Here is a 16797-nt window from a genome sequence, read left to right as displayed (position 1 = left end):
TTCCCAATACAAGACTATTTTTGTAAATGTAATTACTTTTACTTCAAAAGCGAATGTGTTAAGGAATCTTGTCGTTTCCGGCTCCAATGTAGGGACAATTGTGTAACTGATTTCTTCTGTGTTGGGAAATAGTTTTGCTGACGTCGATGTATTACATCACATCTCCGTGGTTTTCCCATCAGCTGCAGTTGTAATGGCTTGTTTGGTACTTCAAAAATGTAGTTATTGCGCCCCACACAAGTTTCCTACGTACCACATTTACTTCACGTTGTTGAGCAGATAATACGACGTCTTGCTGGAACAGGTCAGGTCTTCTGCTTTTTACTAGCTTTTTTTGTTCTTAAAAGGAAACGACATTCTTCAGCAAATATCTGTAGGTTACAAGAGAATCGTAAATAAACTATACTGTAATTTACTGTTTCATACCTCTCAGAATTCTTAGGAAATTAAAGAGAGAGAAATGTGGTGTCATTATTTTGGTCAGTGTGCTGTAAATCAACATAGATAGTACTACTTGCGCTCGTCCGATATCGTGTTCAGAAAAGTAGCTTTATATCCGCTTGGAGCGCTGTTATCGCAGTAAAGTATAACAAAAATATACCAGGAGTCTCGTGACTCTACGTATTAGAGCGGTAATATCATTTTTCAAGTGCAGTCAGTCAGAGCAGTCTATATTGTTTTACAGAACGCACTTTATAATAAATCCTCGGGAAGATCTTGGTTGTATTTGATGCCTATAGTATCAGTTTTACGTTACTTCCTGCTTTTTAAGTACCCAGTAGTTGTCATCGTAATAATTTCAAGAGGATTAATATGCTTTGATATGAATATTTGATTACAGTAATTTTACAAAAGATATTCATAGACGACAGGCAGTGGTGAGAATGAATTTCATCTTAAGACTTTTTATTGTGTTATTAATGTACTTATAAAACCGAGAAACATTTGAGTTGTTAGTGTCCATTAGCACCATAATAAAAACATTATACATCTCATTCGTCCAAAGCCACATGCTTCAGTGTTGCTAGTCTGTTAGGCATAGAGCTACATAAAAAATGCAATTGTTGTGACATAGCAATGCATTTGTCTTGTGGTTAAAAACAATGGAGATGTATAAGGGTTGTGAAATGAAATGCAGTGGTTTCATAACTGTAAATATGGTTTGCTCATTATAGCAAAGGTAAAAATAAGTGAGGCAGAAAAGAGCGGCAATAACAATAAGCTGTTATTTCAGTTTGCTAAATAGGAGTGATTGCAGCTGACAAGTTAGCGAATACTTGCAGAAATAACAGTAACAGGATCAATAGCTGAAAATCAGGTGAGACATGTTACACACTATGGCAAGTCTTCAAAGTAAGGGAACAAAGTGTGATAAAAACGAGGATATATCAACCTGTCTTCCAAACCTTCGGTTTTTATTTAAAGACAGTTACTAAAGCGTATGTAGACTGTTCAAGAAAGAGTCACAAAGCAAAATAAAAGTATGTTATTAGCATTAACTACGGTTAATCAGGATCATTTTAATTTCAGATGCTTATTAAACGCGAAAATAATTCTTCGGAATATGGAGAAGTGGTCCCGTAAACCTCTGATCAGCGAATGTATAGGTGGTCGACAAATTATCCTGTCTTAAAGGCACAATGTTCTACGTCACTGAAAACGGTGCACTCTCTTACAAACATTCATTATCGTGTGAAAGATTTATGACACAAAGCCCTTGTCACACGTCTGTGCACATGCGCTTTCTTTCTCTCGAAAGCCGAGGCAAAATGCGAGATCTGCAGGGATAATAATGTAAGAATGTTTACATGTGCATCAGAGGCTAGTCTGCAGACAATGGGCTCTGACACGAAGCTCACCGTCGTACAAAAAGGCACCAGGAGCTGTGGAGTTATCCATCATGATTTAATGCAGAGGCATACTACTGGATTTCTTTAGATACTATTGTGAGCGCTTGGAAACTACTAGAGTTTTAATTTGTTTTCCATAAAACGGCTGGCTTGACATCGTTCATGAGTATGGGTGTCGCACCACAGAAATAAATCAGGACGAACATGTGAGCCTTTCATCACAGTTGAATACACATCCGTCATTTAAATTAAAGCTCTAGCTTCCTCGGTAAAGGAATACCTGCATGCTCCACATTCCTATTATCTGCTTATTCAAATGAAGTCCTGAAAGCTACGTGGCTATATGATTTCTTCAAAAATGAATTCTAATAGTAAGGAATATTCGTCATGCTAAATAGGTAACTTTGGACAAGAAAATTCCTCCGGCACAAAATGCTAATATATTACTATAATATGACCAAATCTCTCAAGCATATTCCACTATCTTACAGTAATAGTTCATCTAGCTTTATGAGCGGGCGTATTTACCTCGTTAAAATTCCTAATCCAAGGTTTTTCATGACACCTAAGAGCTTTCTACTATTCTCTGTGGGCACTGACTATTTAAGGGTGCGGCACATATTCTTGACTAAATTACGAAGCTAAAGTTCAAATATTGTGTGTCTCGGAAGTTATAGTAAGATAATTTGTTTTATATACTTCATTTGTGTCATGGTAAATACGCAATGTTACCTCGTGTGATAGATTCGTGAGGTGAAATGGCGGCTAGACTTGTGAGGCGCATGACAGACAAGAGAGGCAGTACAAGCATCCTTTTCTGGGCAAGTTAAATTACTTCGGCTAAGTCGTTACTGTATGGTGAAACAGTCCAGCAACCGCCACACAAGCGTTCTGTAAACATTTCCGTCGCACAGAAACAGATGTTTTCGTGTTTCTAACAGGTAAACGAGGATTGGAAAGTACCTTCATCGACATATGCATCAACTTCAGTATCTTTTACTATTAATTTGATTTGCGTGCATGTTTTTATCTACAATTTTCTAAGATGTTGCTGAATTCAATAGCAATCATGCAGTCAAAAGTTACTCCTATGACTTCCCAAGCTAAATCACAGGTTTTCTTAAATGATTTATATACTTAGTAGCTGATTTTCGGAAGTGAACAAGCATTAGGGTATTAACTGCGTGATATTAGAAAAGTAATTACGATTCATTCTGAGAATTTTTCATGGTAATTTATGACAGTAAACAGATCCAAGTAGAGTACCCTCTTTATAAGTTGTGCTTGCGACTAATGTTATGGATAAATTATTGTTGTAGAACATGACCTATGCAGATCTGTAAAATCATGCATTTAGAATCACGGTACGTATTTTACTTCTGGTCAACCTATCTGCTGTTTTCACGTGGTATTGTGAAAATCTCCCCATATTTTCAACTTTCTTGTAGTCCTATTTTACTAATTAATTAATATACTGTCCGTATTTCCGTTAATCTCATTCGCGGTGCTTTCCTTCCATAAAGACGTCAAAGAGGCTTATATTTTTAAAATCAATTAAGAAATCAGTGAATAAAATGTCATCGAGTTTCCAGCCGCGTCATGTGATTAAAATTACACGAGATTTCGGCCAAACACACCTTGGACATTATAAAGTGGTAAGACTGCCAATGTGCTGCTGGTACGCCCCCTATGCAAACTAGCTGTCGGCTGTGACTTCAATGATGCTCGCGGCATCGCCGTATAGTAAGGAAGATTCGTCATCCTAAATAGGTAACTTTGGACAAGAGAGTTCCTCCGGCACAAAATGCTAATATATTAATATAATATGACCAAATCTCTCAAGCATATTCCACTATCTTACAGTACTAGTTCCTTCGTTCGAAATACGTGCTTTAACTTTGCGATCGCTAGATCCCATGCCGCGTTGAGATGCAGGCCGCCGTCTCCATTAACGGTGTTATCTATTATTTCTATTTCAATGGCTTTTTTTTTTAATTACACAGTCCCAGAAGCCGTTAGTGCTACTGTTTTCTAAAGGACACCAAGTGAAAGCGAATTCTCAAGGAAGCGTATGGGACAAAACATCTCATGCTCCTTCCTGCGTTGTTCCAAGTGAGAACTGTTTGCCAACCTAAGACCTGCGACAGTTCTCGAAGTGCTTCGTAGAACGCAGGTGTCCTGAGGCCTGCTGCGTCTTTAACTGTAGTTGGCGAATTTTTGTCGAAGGCCTGAAGATCGATTTGATCTTTTGTCTTTTCAGCAGGCGGCTATCTTGCCCGACACGGAGCCACAGAACGACAAGAAGGCGAGTTTCTTTTGTTGCTGTTCGTCGGTGGTCTTGTGATTCTTGCTTGAAATCTCTCAATTTGTTTGATGAACGTTATTGCCGTTGTTGCTGAAGACCTTGCATAGGTAGTTTGTCTCGCGGATCAGATTGTCAGCGTGTGATATCATTCATACACGATCCACCAGTGTTTGTAACACAGTACGCTACAGTGCCGTTTACGATGGCCGATTACGTGCACGTACAGATTGGTGTGGGTACGTTTTCTATAGACGCTGTGGCTAAGACATCCATTTCGTTTGCCGCGCATGAAGACGCCGAGGAAGGGCAATGCAATGTCTTTTCGGGAAGAAACAGGTATAACGTTCATCAAATAAATTAAGTGTTTTCAGTCAAGAATCATAATAGGGGGTGATCACCAGTGGCGTCACAATGGGCCGCTAGTATATATAGGGGCGTACCGGCGGTCCACATGCAGCCATACAACTTGACAAAGGCCGAGGAGTGCTTGACCGAAAGATCGTGTAATTTTCATCACTTGACGCAGCTCGAAAACAAAGAACTTTCTATTCATTGTTGCAATTATGAAATCAATTACATAAAAATATAAATGGAAAGTAAAAGCAAATAAATATTTTACGCATCGGAAAGACGTTAAACACGGGTAGAAAGACTCTCTGCCAGACGAATAGCAAGCAGTAAGATATCTGAAAGTCGACAGGTTCACAGGGACTCGGGCTACCATAAAGAAAATAGTTCGATTACTCAGCCCGTTATTGGTATGGAACTAGCAAACATTAGATGGTCAACGACCCGTCCTACTAGGTCCTTTCGCGACTGTGTGAGCAGCTACGGTGACAGTGCTGCGTCCCACGCAGAGAGAAAGCGGCCTACTTCACGAGTTATGCGCCGGACCGGCCGCTGCCCTCCCCGCTCTACACTCTGTTACTCGATGCCAGCTGTTCGCTGTGGAAACACTCACCGCACCGATCCTCTTTCACTGTGGAAGATATGTGTCCCCACTTACTGTCGTGATCCTCCAGTATACGTCTTCTAACGTCACTATCACTCGGCAAGTGCACAATCAGCACCCTCATATCCATCTCTGAAGGATAAATGGGATTAATGCGATACCGTTTACTCTTCGAGGCAGGAAAGATATTCTAGTCCTCTGTTGCGTAACATTTCACTTCACGTAAACATATAATTTGCCAAGCACTAACGTCTAATCAAGATCTGGATCTGGTTTTAATCTTTCAATCATCTTCGGAAAATTTTACACGAATCTCCACTTCTTTAAGGTGAAATTTCTTCCACTCGCTTGGACGCCACCTCGAGAAACTCTGTTGTGCGATCTATACTTTGTTGAGAACCTCGGCTAGCTCTTTGCCGTATGAATGATCCAATTTCTTTCCAGAGTAATGAAATTCTTGTAACTATAGTGACTCCTACTGTGAAACTCTGTTATGGGCATTACTTCGGCGTTCTGGCCACTACTCCCTATTACATCATACATTGAATGAGCGTCTGGATGTTCCTGTAACGAATAGTGCTAACCAGGCACGAACCAGAAACAATGGTAAATTCCACCCTGAAACAGCAGAGACGATTGTATTTCTGCTCAAAATCGCGCCACTGTTTGCGACGCAACAAATGGTTCAAATGGCTCTGAGCACTATGGGACTCAACTGCTGTGGTCATAAGTCCCCTAGAACTTAGAACTACTTAAACCTAACTAACCTAAGGACAGCACACAACACCCAGCCATCACGAGGCAGAGAAAATCCCTGACCCCGCCGGGAATCGAACCCGGGAACCCGGGCGTGGGAAGCGAGAACGCTACCGCACGACCACGAGATGCGGGCTTCGACGCAACAGTCAGTAATATGTCAACGAACACGCGTAATCAGTGTCTCGCATCGCATGAAACATTCATTTCCAGCTATTGGTTTCTAAGCCCGAAGCAGTCTTTGAAGGATCTTCTACCGTGTGTTAACTCGTATTTTTAACCCTAAATGTTTGGTGAACCATGTATCCTTCTTCTAAACCCACGGAATGAAACTGAAGACTTAAATTTTAAGTGATTAACGCTGTGCTGCTGTAAGAAGCAATGGTTTGGTAAAATTTCTTGTATAGTGAGCGATCAAAAAGTTTCCGTTCGAAGACCGTACAGTGGAGAATTAGTATGCCAATCAGGCAAAATCCCCGTGGGCTTTGAGGCAATAATTCCACCGGCGCTCTACGTTGAAGATACCCGCTTGGTAAAGCACCATGTCCTGTTGCGTGAAGAATTCCGTAACTGCCTGCTGCGACTTCTCGTCCGACAAGCCTTTTTTCAGGGACCGGATGCATGATAACAGCACGGGGAGAGATCAGAACTAAAGACCGGCTGCTTGAGTTGAGGGTAACTTCTGCTTTACGGGCGTTTGCCATATGGGGACGTGCGCTATCATGAAGCAACAGTACCCCTTGTGCGCACCGTTCCACATTCACGATTTTCGACAGACAGGCAGCCCCATACACATTCTTCGTTCCCCGCTGTTTGTCCTTCGGCAGCCAGGAAACGAATAACAGCGCGTTGGTCCTGTTTGGACATTTTCGATATAACGTTATCATAGTTCACGTTTCCATATTTACCGCACGCGCGTCAGAGAGACACGAACGCCAATGAAATTAGTGTGTAGCATTGTTGACCGGGAGGCCCCATCCGGGGAAGTTCGGCCGCCGAGTGAAAGTATTATTTCAATCGACGCCACATTGGTCGACTTGGGTGCCAGTGATGGAATGGAATAATGATGAGGACAACAAAACACCCAGTCCACGACCGGAGAAAACCCCCGAACCGGCCGGGAATCGAACCCGGGCCCGCTGCATGGGATGCAATTATGTTACCAGTCAGCTACGCAGGTGGACACTACACTAATTTTTTGCCTACATGTGGTGCGTCGGAATCGCGCTACGTTGCATACACGCCGCAGCAACGTCTTCAGACGGAAACTTTTTGATCGCTCCTTGAAGCGTAAAGCGCCTGCAATTTATGTTGAACGGTTGGCTTCATGTCAGGGCGAATACATTTTCAGTGCGCTATAATAAATGAGGCATGTAAGTAAATAACGGGTCAAGCCAAAGAAAGATAATTTGTTATAGGTGAAATTCCGCTGTAACCACCAACGCTAACATATATAACGGTACAAGCGCCAGAACAGCGCGAAACAGTATTTGCAGCTGTCACAAGATGGCACTCCCAAATTACTAGATCGATGTTCAATTAACGAGCTATGCCCCTCTGTTATTTGTTATTGTCTTGGCGGAACTTGTCTGAATTGTTGACAATTTAAGTAGCTCTATGGTTTGTTTGCAACAATACGACACTGCTGAAGTAATTATTACAGACACATAATACACGATATTGAAAAATGGAAAGGAAAACTGCACCAAAACGGAGGAAGAGAGGTGAAGGTAGTGCTCAAAGTGAAAGAAAGAAATTACACAGCGAAGGGTAGGAATTCCCGAAAAGACAGCACTATGGTTCCAGCTAAAGAGGATCCCAAGCACCAGGTAGGCCTTGATTGCCGTTTTAATTTTTATTACAAGGGTTGGAATCTGCATAAGTTATGTTCTAGTACTTTAATGCTTTTAATTTGTTATTGAAACGAATTCCGTGTCGACAGAAATCATCGTTCTGATTATGAGGTTACAGTTAACTACTTCAATGAAATCATTTACTTACCTGCAAATACCTAGGCATGTTGATTTAAACTTATTATATATACTGCTTCACTCTTTCAGGTATCCTGTGAATGTCAGTTTAAATGCAGGCATCTTTCATATGACCACAAACTTAAGTTGTTTAAGGAATTCTACTCACTAAACGATACAGCGAAGCAAAATAACTGTGCAATGTCTCACATGTTTGCAAAGTGAAGAGGCGAAGGTCAAAAATATATGATGATAGTAACGAAATTGCTCAGCTGTCTACTGAGGAAGGTGCAGGACAACTGGTCATACTCAAGAAGGAAAACGAAACTATGTTTTACACATTTCCTGATGATGAGAGGGAGATGTAATAAGAGTATGTAAAGGAACATTTATTGAGGTTCTCGCTTTGACCAAAAGAAGAGTTCAGGCATTAGCACAGTTGAAGCACAGTGGTGAGATTTTACATGAAGAAAAGCGAGGAAATAAGAAAAAACACCTGAAATATATAGAAGGAGATGAAGCGCTGGTTGTTGCTCATATTAAGGCCATACCAAGACAAGAAAGCCACTATTCAAGGGAAAAATCGGGTGACAATACTTAAGAGAAGACCTGACTGTTTATCATTTATTTAAGGAATTTCAAAGGCAACATGAAGACACCAATATCACATACAGATTCTATGCAAAAGTCTTTACAGACAAATTCCCAAAGCTAAAATATCATCTTTTGTCAAGTGACACTTGTTCTACATGTGACCTCCTTAAATCCAAATTGAGGTATGATCCCAATAATAAAGACAATAAACTGCAGCTAGAAACACATCACCGAAAAGCAAGGAAAGCTATGGATTCCATGAAAGCTTACACAATCAAGAGTCAACTCGGAATTATGTACAGCGGCAATGGATTTGTAAAAAGTGACTACTCTTCCTTCATTGACAGCTCTCAAATTACAATTTTTACATTCATGTTGGTGATAATCACATGTTTCTGTGGCATGAGACCGTATGTGGCAGGAGTGGAAATGAAATTACTTCCCGTGTGCACAAAGCTTTTATTTCTACACTTGTGTGACAACTGCTGTGGGCAGAACAAAAACAAGATGACGATGTTTCCGTGGGCTTACTTTACAGCAAAGGATTACTTTACGGAAACAGAACACAAATTTTTGGTGAAAGGACACCCTTTTATGTCTTACGATCGTGATTTTCCTCACATTGAGAAACGAAAGAGGCTAACTGTGTGTGAAGTTCCAAAAGATTTAGTTCGCCGCATCACTGAAGCTACGCACACAACACCATTCATAGTGACTATTATGCAAGAAACAGATTTTTACGATTTTCAGTCAGCTGCTGAAAAATACATGACTTTTACCAATGTGCATATTTCAAAAGCACAGTGGATCACACTGACTACTGAACGGCCTGGGGTACGGCAAGTTCGGTCAACTCTTTGTGAAATTGAAGCGTACAAGGAATATTACCTCATGAAGAAAAACGTGAAGCCTTCTGATCTTCAACAAGTGAAGCTGGAAACACTACACTGAGTCTGAAGAAAAGAGAAGGGATTTAGCTAAAGTGATACCATTTGTAAAAGAGGAGAATAAGTGACTTTACGAGAAACTTGTGAAATGAGTGAAAATGGACAAGATGGCACTTGTATCGTTATTTATATTAAACCCATTGCAAACAAACGTTTCATTTTCTTCAAATTTTGTATCATTTTGTTCTTAAATCCATTACAATAGAAACAAATATGTGACAAGAAACCTGTATAGTTTTTGTGTTTGCATAGTGATCCCCAACTTTTACACTGCTTTTGTTGAAGTTCTATACACATTTTGTTGATTATCTTTAAATAAGTATTTTGGCGCTCGCCCCATTATTTAGTTACATGTCACAAACATTCAGTTAAATTACTAATTTGAGTTCAAAATAAATTTCTATTAAGATCACATGAACTAGCAAAAATTCCTTATTTATCAGAGTAAAATTCAATTTTCGTGGTGGACAAGAGTTATGTCGCTGGCAGGACTACGATAGTGCATTACGCTAGCCATATTTTAATAAATGATCCATTTTAGGGCATCTGAAGGTCCGTTCGAAGTTTTCAGCGTGTAACGACCTGACATACACTGTTGGAATAACTATTTGCAGAAAAGAGAATGACTTTATCATAGAATTAGTCTTGTTTCCTCAGTTAAGAGAAGGTGTGTTGCTACTGATTCTTCCCAAAAGAGACATTTTAAATGATGTGACTGTAGTGACTTTGACATATTTCTCAACGAAGTTCTGCACTCAGGTAACAAGAAGCTCCCACTATCGCTTTAAAGTACACATGGCAGCGTCACCACTGCACTTCCACGAATGAGTCAGTAACGCGCACAACCGGTACGGTAACTGTTCGCTGCGCGTGAACTGTGGGGCTGTTGCACGTGGCTCTCAGGAATTTGCCACGCGGCGTGTAAGTTTGGAACGCCTGGCAGCTTCCGTTATGCCAGAAGCCGGCCCGAAATATCTTTGTCACTTCGTGTGTATTGGCTAAGTGGTCTTGTGTGCTAATCACGTCTGACGCACCCACACTCGCTGTATCCTTTCGGTTTCAGCGTTTGGGCGAGTATTCTCCTGCGCTCCGAAACACTTTCATTGCTGCACTCATTCTAGCAGCCTAGTTTCCTCTTTCAAACAATGTCAATAATACGTTCACTTCTTGAGCGGAACAAACCTATCTTCGTTGTTGCGAAGAAAAATCCATTCCTCTTCCCCTGTATAATGTCTAAACTGACTCGGTGAATTTTCGTTACATGTAGAGATAGTCAACAGCGACTTCTTTAGCTATTTAGAATTAATCCACTCTTGGAAGACGTAGGGAAAGAAAACAGCTATTACCTTAATGAAGAAATCACCTGATTTCCTCCCATGTCATTTCAGAGAATCGAGAAATTTTTCGTGTTTTATACTGTTCCTGACAGCTAGACGCAAGTCGAGCTCTAGTTTGCATTCTGTTAATAACGAAAAAGTCGTCATCAACGTGATGCTTGGTTAGAATACCACAGTTTTAGTAAGTATTGTCTTGAGGCGGAATTACGCTCTTGGGTTCCTCCAACCTTTTGCACCCAGTTGTATGGGGACCTACAAATTAACGTGCACTCCGAACCACGTCTGAACTTGATGTTTCCATATATATATATATATATATATATATATATATATATATATATATATATATATATATATATATATATATATATATAATTACTAGAAGTGAAACAGGCACCAAATGACAGACAAAATCCTAGGACCGAATGGGGCTTGAATCCGGACTTTGAACCTAGTAGTCCATCACTTACCCAGTAACCCAAGGAACTACACAGAGTTCTTTTACCATTTTAAAAGCATAACGATTTTCAGAATTTTTGCTATAGTCACAGTTGGTATGGAGAATGTTGTCTGTGACTCACCAGGTTTAACATCCTGCTGTAAACCTTAATTACATGTCAATATCGCTTTTCGCCTTGTTTAAGGTATCTTCAGATTGGCTGGCACAACAGTTGTTAAACACATAGGCTGCCGTCTATGCAAATGTCTTAGCAGGCAAACATCGCTATCAGTATTTTAAGTACATTGCGTGGTGCCCTGATGTAAAATAGTGTTGAGTACACCGGAAGTCACGTATCGAATGCACTAAAGACCTCAGTAGATAGCTGCCCATAGCGAGTTTTAAGAGACTTCGCGCAGTGCCCTTGTAGTGTATATAACGCAGTCCAAAAGACACCAAAAACGGAATCAGCCCTGCACAAGGGCATCACAAAATGTAAAATGTAAACATGTAAGAAGTGTCGTTGTACATGTCTGCCCCTGCCTGCTAAGGCATTCGCCTGCGTTTAACATCTGTTGTAGAAATGGTTCAAATGGTTCAAATGGCTCTGAGTACTGTGGGACTCAACTGCTGTGGTCATAAGTCCCCTAGAACTTAGATCTACTTAAACCTAACTAACCTAAGGACATCACACACATCCATGCCCGAGGCAGGATTCGAACCTGCGACCGTAGCGGTCGTGCGGTTCCAGACTGTAGCGCCTTTAACCGCTCTCAATCTGAAGATGCGAAAAGTGTTACTGGCAAATTATAAAATAATTAAGCCCGCTTTTCAGCCAAGATTGTTTACCTCTTCAAATCATTAATTGCATTTGTTAATGATTCCTGAAATACAGAAGCTTTTAGTCTTCAATCATCTACAGAAGCATATCTTACTAACCAGATTGTTAAGGGTTGTGCAACATATCCATGTGAATAGCTGAATAGCTACTAGAGTTTTACAAACAGGAAGACAGTTATGTTACGTTGATGGGAAACGGGGAAACGACGTTTTCCTTTTCCGGTGATACCTGAGAACAGAATTTAAGGCCAACACACTGTTCCTGGTCGCTACGCTATGACCCTAGCCTGGTTTATAGAGTATGGTTCAAATGGCTCTGAGCAAAAAAAAAAAAAAAAAAAAAAGGTTCAAATGGCTCTGTAGCACTATGGAACTTAACATCTGAGGTCATCAGTCCCCTGGCTCTGAGCACTATGGGACTTAACTGCTGAGGTCATCAGTCCCTGGAACTTAGAATTACTTAAACCTAACTAAGCTAAGGACATCACACACATCCATGCCCGAGGCAGGATTCGAACTTGCGACCGTAACGGTCGCGAGGTTCCAGACTGTAGCGCCTCGAACCGTACGGTCACACCGGCCGGCTTTGTAGAGTAAACACAAGATAATTCATTTCTGAAAGAGAGTTGAAAAAACAGTTGCAAAACATAGATTTCCTAGCGCTTGACCTAGGTTTCGATATTTTTAAAAATATTTTCTTCAGAAGGAGTGTCCCTTGTTACATCACCTTTTAGTACATTAGGATAGTTGACGCCGAGCGGCTCTTGTCCTACAAAAATTTCTGAAAGTGGATGTTTTGTTCAAGAAAGGGAAATCAAATAAAGAGTTGAGGTTATCAGTTATCTCCGACTTCTTCGGTCTTCAGTATCTGTGAACAGTCTGAAAGTCATCGACGAGGAGCAGCGCAACCTCTTTTGGCTTAAGTCTGTTCACACGTTCGTAGAAAACGAGTTTATTTTTATTTATTTGTCATTCAGCAGCTTACGTCCATTTAGCTAGCTAAGGTGAACGAGACTGCAGCAGTAGTTTTGAGGCGGTCACTGTGACAAGGCCGCTTCGGGAAAAACGGGTTTCGCATATGAAGTCACCTTACTTATCGTCGGTACACCTTACGAAAGAAGGCTGGCACACGGCCCGTGAGGGCCTGTACGCCGGCTCACATAGCAAACAGGTGTCTGAATATGAATGGAGAAGTATTATGGTTACCACCAGTTGACTGCTCTCTCCCTGTCTGAATTCTGAAATTCCCAGGTTATATTTTTTTTTTCTTCTTCCTTTTTTCAACGACCACTAGCCTCCGTTCCTTATACAAATGCTTGCACAGTACTCTAAAGGAAAAATATATTTTGCGGGACATTAAAGACGGCACTGTTGCTAGGCACAGCTAAAAATACAGGGAGACACTTGGTGATGCCCGCATCTCGTGGTCGTGCGGTAACGTTCTCACTTCCCACGCCCGGGTTCCCGGGTTCGATTCCCGGCGGGGTCAGGGATTTTCTCTGCCTCGTGATGGCTGGGTGTTGTGTGCTGTCCTTAGGTTAGTTAGGTTTAAGTAGTTCTAAGTTCTAGGGGACTGATGACCATAGATGTTAAGTCCCGTAGTGCTCAGAGCCATTTGAACACTTGGTGAGCAGTTATGTTAAAAAAATTCAGTGGTTTGGAAAGGATTTCTAGCTCAAAACAGGTATAGATATCGCCAAAACGAGAAGAATGGAAGAACTGCAGTCTGAGTACTGTCAATCAGTAAAGAACTCAGGGGGAAAGAAGAAAGCACATTTCTGTAGGGCGGAGACCGACACTGGTAAAACATCACTCAGTGGATCGCGAGAGAATGTGCACAGTACTATGAACAAATAAAATGACATCTCTAGTGCAGTGAAGTTAGAGTGTCAACAGACATACGTAATGGAGAAATGGCCCGAGTTCTCTTCTCTACCTAAGCATGGTTTAGCGTTTCTAACATTAACGCAGTTTACAGAATTCTTAGAGTGGTTTTCAATTAATCCTGTTAAGTTCCACTCTGCCCTTCGCATCTGTGTACAGGACCATCAACGGAAATTTATGATCGTAGCTAACAAGAGGTTTTCTCGATTATCACCTCAGTTTCAAACTGTGGTATGAACAGTAACGTTGGTTTACTAATAATTATACCTTAAATAGTTCGAAACGTCTAATACAAGAAAACTATAAAGTAACGCATCAGACTCAGTCAATAAAGAAAAACTCCAATATTTTGAAAGTGGATACTTCTCGAGATGTAGTGAACAGAACAGTCGCTGTCAATAGCACCATTCATCTGGGGTCACAACAAAACTCATGACAACTGGTCAACCGTCTTGGAATCATTAGATCCTTCAGAACCTCGAAAATCCACTTGTGAGTAAAATTCCTCAGTAGTAACAATTCATTGCCTTACTAACGAATACCGTGATTAGATGAAAATATCTCTCTTTGTTGTGCGTTTTAATCCTCTTAAACCGACTACGATAAGTTTACGTCGGAATTGTCGTACTGACAAAATGTGTGTGTGAATTCCTAAGGGACCAAACTACTGAGGTCATCGGTCCCTATAATTACACACTACTCAAACTAACTTAAAACTAAGCACAACACACACACCCATGCCCGAGGGAGGACTCGAACCTCCGGCGGGAGGGGCCGCACGATTAGTGACATGGCGCCTCTAACCACGCGGCCACTCCACGCGGCTCGAATTGACATATTAATACAGTTTGCCATGACGAGATGACGTCTGTTACACTCTTAAGATATCGCGTGCGATAGCAACACTTCAGAAACCCGTTTCTCCCACGCTTTGTAGTTCACTATGATGACCAGTTGCCTATAATCTGATTGGGATTTTGTGGTTTTCCAACTGAGGTAATGCCCAAGGTTCACAATTAAATGGTAGTTATACATTGGAGATCTCAAAATAGCGCTAAGGTGCTTGCAAGTCTTATTCGAACCATCCGATGAGGCATTTAGCTGATTTCAATACAACGTATGCGACTACAAACGTGGAACTTACTTGGGAATCGCCTCGTGAATTTCCAAACGAATCTTCACACTGTGTTCATTTTCAGTTGGTTTTATAACAGTAAAATAATGACTTGATGCTGATCATCTGGTGCAAATTTATTGGCATAATGTAATCGGTGTGGCTTTCTTAGCGCAGTAATAATGATAATGACAACAGATGCAAGTAGCCAATTTAAGTACTAACAGTACTTGATAATTAAAATTAAATGATTAAATTGATACATTTCATTCTTGCATGTGGTTGGTTGCTATGGCTTTCCTGGTCGTCACGAATTCTAACACGAGTTTGGAAACTCTGAATGAGTTATTCAGAAAAAAATCTGCATTGTTTAATTTAAAAAAGGAAAGAACAAAAAAAATCACGTTTCGTCGGTTTTTCTGTTGTGGAGAACAACTACAACAATAAACTGGAAGCAGCGGCATATTTCAGTTTACTGTGTCATCCTTCTTCGGAAGATATGTACAAAAAAAAAGTACAATGAGAGCATTGTACATTGTAGCCCATAGGACTGCAGACTGTCACATTTCGGGAACAGTCGAGGGCTTACGCACTCTCCTCTGCATTCCCTCTCCCAGAGGAGCAAATGATATAGCCAGAAGCATTTTTAACTGGCTCAGATAGAGGATATAAGCTACAATCTGGGAACAAACTCTACGCTGTAGGTAAAAGCATTTATCTGTCACACTTTGTATTCCAAGAGCGCTAGTCCACAAACAAGCGCAAGGTAGGTTTTGTGCAGTATCGTAAAAGTGGGAGAGAGGTACGGGCATGCAGTATGATCGACTCGGACAATGACGCGTGCTCTATTAGCTCTTAATAATAAAAGCGATCGGCGCGGAGTACAAAGATATTTGTTCGAGTCCTGGTCCGACAAATAGATCTAATCTCCATCAAAATCCTCATTTCGTTTGCGATCACAAGGTGTGTGGCAGAGGATACTTATGACTACAACTATAATAATACCCCCTTCCTTGATGCAGTCACGAATGGTTTACTAGGACAATGAATGTCGATACCTCCGTGCCAGCACTAGTCTCTTTGAATTTACCGTCGTAATAATTTCACGTGACGTATGTGGGAGCAAGTAAAATGTTGTTTCAGTCTTCTTGAAACGTGCGCTCTCGCATTTCAGCAGTACACCTCTCCGTGACGCACAACGCCTCTTGCAGCAGCGTCTGCGGTTCGATTTCGTTCAGCGTCTCCGTAATGCTCTCGCACTTACTGAACGAGCCCACAACGAACCTTAGGCTTCTCCATTGGATCTTCTTTCGTTAATTCAACCGGGTAAGGGTACCAAGGTTGAATGACATACTGTTTTGCACCTTAGGACATGTCCTGTACATGGTGATTCAAGAGGAGAGGCACATGCTTTGAGGGGTGATAATATTGGCGATTCTGAAAAAAAATCTTTAAATGAACAAATGTCCCTTTCTTAACCGTATTAAATAAGCAGCTATTTGATAATCATTGGTGCGATTGCATGTCCTCCTTCAACAGCACTCACATCCGAATACAACTAAAGCGACGTTAGGATCTCTAGTGGTGTCTTAGCTGACCATTTCAATGCACACTTGAGTTTGGTGGGGCGACGGATCCTGCACCTGTACTCTTTCCATATCTCACGTCTCACTACTACAGTGAGGCCTTGGTTTATGTGGAATGGGGTTGACCTGATCTTCGCCTACGGGTTTTGCAGTGGGAATACCGGAGCCGCTATTCGATAACGAAGATTTCCTAATCGCAGAGTTCCGGATAATGGGGTATCTA

The 16797-nt window shown here is 41.1% G+C and overlaps 1 protein-coding gene across 1 annotated transcript in view; it reads right to left on the bottom strand.

Moving 5' to 3' along the window:
• Positions 1-16797, bottom strand: part of LOC126174791 (proton-coupled amino acid transporter-like protein pathetic) — an 85138-nt gene that overhangs the window by 56366 nt on the left and 11975 nt on the right. The gene's annotated exons all lie outside the window — the stretch shown is intronic.

Source organism: Schistocerca cancellata, chromosome 3 (assembly GCF_023864275.1).
Source record: "Schistocerca cancellata isolate TAMUIC-IGC-003103 chromosome 3, iqSchCanc2.1, whole genome shotgun sequence".
NCBI lineage: Eukaryota > Metazoa > Arthropoda > Insecta > Orthoptera > Acrididae > Schistocerca > Schistocerca cancellata.
Note: the sequence above shows the minus strand (reverse complement) of the source record. Positions and strands in the feature narration are given on the sequence as shown.